This window comes from Mastomys coucha, unplaced genomic scaffold, assembly GCF_008632895.1.
Source record: "Mastomys coucha isolate ucsf_1 unplaced genomic scaffold, UCSF_Mcou_1 pScaffold22, whole genome shotgun sequence".
Taxonomy (NCBI): domain Eukaryota; kingdom Metazoa; phylum Chordata; class Mammalia; order Rodentia; family Muridae; genus Mastomys; species Mastomys coucha.
The window spans coordinates 109,497,660-109,503,624 of NW_022196905.1; the positions used below are offsets into that span (position 1 = coordinate 109,497,660).

The following is a 5,965-nucleotide window of genomic DNA, read 5'->3' on the forward strand; positions in this document are numbered from 1 at the left end:
GCCCACCTGGCCAGAATCCCGTGTCCCGCGGAACAGGGACCCCGCGAGACATCCCGGTCCGTGGCAGCATCCCGGTCCGTGGCACTGGGTCATTTGCTGATTGTCACACCCGACCATAGGGTATGAGTGGGAGTTAAGGGGGTGGGGTGGGGATGGGGCTTCCCAGCCTCAGGACTTCATCTCTCAGGCCCTACATTCAAGATGGCTCTGCTTCCTGAGTGACTCTGAATGATGGGCAGGGCCCTGCGAATGGACGGCAGGCTGTGGGTGAGGGCTGGCAGAGAGGCTGGCTCTTAGTGGGGGGACAGGTCATATGGCTTCAGGGGTGTTCTCTTCAGGTCCTCTGTGGAGTACAGGCTGTGGGTCTTAGGGATGGGGGCACTTTTTGCCTCAGAGACTCTGCTTGGTTGGTGCTGTCAGTGGCTGGACCATGGGGGGCGGGGAGGGGCGGGAGATGAGGTGGCTTCCTTGCTGCTGCCCAAGGTGCTGCTCAGGTGATGCTATACAGCAAAGAATTTCAGGATAGTCAGTTCAGAAGAAAAGCTGAATTTATTTATAAAAAAGTTTTGGTATAGAGCTAACAGTGGTAGAGAGTGGGAGAGAAGGAAGGAAGGAGGGAGAAGGAGAGAGAGGGAGGGAAGGAGGAAGAGAGGGAAGGAGACAGGAAGAAAGGGAGGGAGAAGGAGAGAGGGAGGGAGGCACAGCAACAGACAGAAAGAGAGAGTGAGACAATGGGAAGTCTCACTTGCTCATTTGTGGGAAGCTCTCCTCTCCCCAGCCTGCTCTCCATGGGATTGTAGGGCTCGTTTGTTTGTTTGTTTGTTTGTTTTCCTTTTTCCTTTTGAGAACTATGTACTTCAGGTTGACCTCAAACTCACAGTTCATCTTCCTCAGCCACCCAAGTGCTGGGATTCCAAGTGTGTGCCACATGCCTGGCGGCACAAGCTCATTCTAAAGTTTAGGTCTAGCCACTGTGACCAACAAGTTCCAGTTTGCCCAGTGGCTGCCTGCCATCTTCAGGATAATGTCACATCCTTTCCTCTTCTGGGCAGCCCTCTGGGACTTAGCCTCTAACCACACACCCAAGCTCTCTCAGGCATCTTCCTCTCCCTGGGAACTAGATGTACTCCTCTCTCTCTTTCCTCTCCTTCTTCCTCTCTCCCTCCCTCTCTGTCTCTTTGTCTGTCTCTCTGTCTCTGTTTCTCTCCTCTCTCCTCTTCTTCTCCCCATTCTCTGTCTCTCTGTCTATCTCTCCCTTTGCCTCTATCTGTCTCTTTGTCTCTGTCTGTTTATCTCTTCCTCTGTCTGTCTCTCGTTGTCTCTTTTTGTCTCTGTCTCTTTGTCTATCCCTGTCTCTCTGTCTCTGTCTGTCTCTCCCTCTGTTTTTTGTCTCTGTCTGTCTGTCTGTCTCTGTCTCTCTCTCTGTCTCTCTCTCTCTCTCTCTCACACACACACACACCACCTCCATCTTCACTTGACTGATCCTGGCTTAGCATCCTCTCCAGCCCAGTGCTCATCACATTGGATGATGGTGGCCCATTTACTAGTTGGCCCTTCTTTCCAGGCTGTGAGATTATTTGATTTTACTTTTAATTAAAAAGTTTCAAGCTTGTGTGTGTGTGTGTTTTGCCTGCCTATATGTGTGTCTGTGTACCTCACAAGTGCTTGCTTGGTGTTTGGGAAAACAAGAGGCCATCAGACCCAAACTTGGAATTGGAGTTACAAACGACTATGAGCCACGATTCATGGCTAGAAGTTGAACCCAGGGTCCTTCGAAGAGCATCCAGTGCCCTAAACCTCTGAGCCATCTCTCCAGCCCAAGCCGTGGGCTTCATAAAGGACAGAGTCTGCAAAGACACTTGTCTGTCTCTCTCTACCTTTCTCCCTGGTTTCCAAATGCCCATTCCCCAGCTTCTTTAGTGGCAGGCACCATGATCTTGGGCATTAGGGTGCACAGAGAGACAGAAAGAAAGAAAGGAAAGGAGGAGGAGAGAAAAGGAGCCATCACAGCCCTCTATTTTCTGGCTGCCTTTTAGACTGAGCAGGCTAAGGAGATGATACAAGGGAAGGCTCCTGGGAAGATTCTTTGATGGATTTTGGTGCACCTGTATGGCATGAATTCTAGTCTCTTCTTTCTATTGCTTGAAGGTTGGCTGTCACAATGTAGCTTCCTGCACCTTCCTGCACCTCCCAGCCATTTGGCTACTGGAGGAAGCCTTGCTGCTGAGACACCTTTGAGTAGCATGTCAGCAACAGAGCAAGAAACTGGATACTGGTGACCATGGGACCACCCTGTTGGTACTGGATTGCCTTCCTCTGGGAGGTAAACTTTTATGTAAAGCATGAAGATGTTGTTGTTACTGTTATTGTTGTTGTTATTATTCAAGACAGAGGCTTTTCTTGTAGCCCACCCTGAACCCAAACTGGTGATCCTACAGTTTCATAGTGTTTCCAAAGCTCAGATTACAGGCATGTGCCACACACCTGGAAAGGGATGTGATTCATTTTGTATTGTTTGTTTGTTTGACAGGCCTCACTGTGTAGCCCAGGCTGGCTTCCTCAGATGCTGGCATTACAGTGTGAGCTGTATCCCTGGCTTGAGGGTTATAATGGTTTATCAGCTGCAGCCAGGCAACGTTGGGGCTCCACTGCTATGCTTCAGAATGCAGTCCCAAGCAACTCCTCTCTTAGCCAAACAGCCACAACTCTAACACTGACTGAACTCCAGCATCTTTGGCTAAGGAGAGAGGCACAGAATCTCAGAGGCATGGGACCTCTGTAGTGAGGGTTAGGTCTGGGAGAGTTTTTAACAAGTAGTTGATGGGTGAGACCTGGAGGACCAGGGTCTTAGGGTGGGAAGGTGGCCTTTGGATAGAAACAGGTACCTTCTGCAGCAGTGCTAGGGGATGCCTCATGAAGGCACAAGTGAGACCCTGAGCTGGGAGCTGTGCTCACCTCAGGGAACTCTACCAGTGTCCTGTCATGTGCCTGCTTTATGCGTTCTGCTTATAAGGAAACAAAAGCTTTCAGAGAGGTCGAGTAGATGACGCATGGAGTCAGTGCCCAGGGGAGTTTGAACTGAAATTCCAGCAGCCTGACCTGGCAGACAGGCACAAGGAGGTGGTGGTGGCTTTGCACCCAATCATTTCCTTGTCACCCAGTGTCAGTGTCTATGACCATGGGTGACTCATGCCATGGTCACATCTTCCTCAGTTAAAGCACCGGCTCTCAACCTTCCTGATGCTGTGACCCTTTAACACAGTTCTTACGTCGTGGTGACCCTCAACCACAAAGTTAGTTCCCTTGGTATTTCATAACTGTAATTTTGCCACTGTTATGAATCATAATGTAAATATCTGATATTTACCTCCCCCATCTCCCTGAAAGGGTTATTCAACCCAAGAGGGTCTCGACCCACAGGTTGTGAGCACTGCACTAATGGCTACCAATCTGTTATAGCTTGAATGTGAAGCGCATCCACAACCCCCAGCCCCTGCTCCAGACTCATGAGTGACTGCTTAGTCTCCGACTTCTGTACTCTTTAGGGAGGTCTGGGAAACTTTGGGAGGTGGAAACTAGCTGGAGGAAGTCTGTCACCAGGGAGAGCCCTTCAAGGTCATATCAGAGCCCCCATCTCTCTGTTTCATGTCAGCCAAGTAGTGAGGGACAGGCTCTGGCACACCCCACCTCCACCCCCGCCACTGTGATGTTCTGCCTCAGGACACGAGGCCAAGAACCACATAGATCACCCTCTGAGGACAGGAGGCCAAGTGTATTTCCCCAGCTGGGGATGTGGCTCAAGCAGCCAAGTGTTCACCACACAAGCAGGAGGACTGGAGTTCAAATCCCTGGCTACCTTGTAAAAAGCTAGGGGAAGCACTGTTCACCTTTAACCCCAGCTCCGAGGAAGCAGAGACAGGTGGATCCCTGTGGGGTTTGTTGCTCAGCTCTTCTATCCAAATTGGTGAGCCCCAGGGGCAGTGAGGGACCCTGTATCAAAAAATACGGTGGAGACCAAGGAAGGCATCCAAGATTGACCTTTGCCCAATCGGCACGGGCATGAACATGGAATACCCAACAAGTTCACACACACATGCTTACATACACACTCACGAAATGCATGCATGCACATGTGAGCACATTGCACACATACACACACACACATGCACACACACACACACACACACACACACACACACACATACACCCTCCTTAAAGCTATTTTGGTCAAGTATTTAGTCAACACACCATCCTAGGGTGCTGCTAGAGATTATGCATGAGAAGCAGTTGCCAGCACATCAGAGGGATCTGGGTTACGGCACCAGCTACCGCTTTCTTCTTTCATCGTTCATTACAATGGTCACTGATGCCCTAAGCACTATGACTCCTTTGACTTGCACACAGCTAGGGTGTTGGTTTGGTTGTGAGCCCCATGTGGCTTCTGGGAAGCAGTGCTTGCTTTAAGTGGCAAACTTAGGTGCTTGTCTTCCAGGAGTGATGGCAAGAACAGTCTAATTAGACCACAATTATTTTGGGATTTGGTGAATTGCGTTATGAAGCAATTCACAAAGGTCTGGTGAATCTGCCGTGCGGAGTGTCGGTGCGAACGAGTGCCTGGCTCTTGAGCAGTAATGCAATTTATTAAACTAAAGGGCCAGGGAGTTAACGTCCATGCTGCTGGAGGAGGAGCTGCACGCAGGCGCCTTCTAATTATTTTAAGTGGTTTTCTTTTCTGGGTTTTAATTTAATTGCTCTCTCTGATTGTCACCGAAGACATTATGGGAAGAGAGAGGCAAGGAAAAGAGAGTAATGGGGAGAGGCTGGGGGTAGGGGAAAGGGGAAGGGCAGAGCCTGCAGAGCTTGGCCCACACCTGGTGGGGGTCACACGGTCCCTGCTCACTAGTGAATGTCAGTCAGTCAAGCTGATTGGTTTGCGCTGAGCTTGCTGAGTTGACAGGTCAGGGAATCCATTGGATGAACCCAGAGGTCCTATTTATGTTGGTGGCCAGCATCATATCTGATTGTGTGTTTGGCCCCCTACACACATAATCAGTGTTGGTCTTCAGTGTAGTGGTGTAGACATCCAAGGTCCAGGGAGCACTTCAGAAGAAGGGGTGGAAGACAGTAAGAGCTGGAGGATGGAGAAGAGTCCACTGATGCAGCCTTATGGGTATGACATGCCATTGCATTGTGAACACACAAACATGTGTCTACCTGCATGCATTTGTGCACACATACACACATGCTCATACATACATAATGCAAACATGCACACATGTATGCATATACATACACATACACACATGCACATATATATAAATATATACATATACATACACATACACTCATACACAGCAATACATACACTTACACATATAATAATACATCTGCACATATACATATACACACATAATAACACATATACATAAACACACATACACATACATACGTGCACACACATATAATAATACATCTGTACATATATATACATATATACACATATACAGACACACATACATACACACATACATATGCATACACACATATACATATATACATACACATTTATACACACATGCACACACATATACACATATATACATACACAAAGACACACACACAGACACAGACACATACACACACACTCACCAAGAAAGAAAGTAGGAAGGCAGCTAACTGGGGAGGAGGAGCTGAGGATAGTGACTAATTGGGGTGACTCTGTGATCCCAGTGCACACATTGAACTGTCAAAATGATGAAAGCTTCCTAGAAAAATGGGGGTGCCATGTAAAAGAGGTTGGCGTTGTTTGTAAGGCAGTTTGTAGTCTTTACATCAGAAAAGCTTCTGTAGACATCCTCTAAATAAAGCCAGATGAGGACTGCAAGTTAGAGGCTGGAGAGACTGCTCAGAGGTTGACTGCTCGCTGCTCCTGCAGAGGAACCAGGTTCAATTCACACACACACAC

General features: G+C 48.5%; 1 protein-coding gene across 2 annotated transcripts in view; it reads right to left on the reverse strand.

Annotated features, from left to right (window-relative positions):
• The window catches only part of Ccdc60 (coiled-coil domain containing 60), a 166,713-nt gene that overhangs the window by 68,684 nt on the left and 92,064 nt on the right, over positions 1–5,965 (reverse strand). The window lies entirely within an intron of this gene.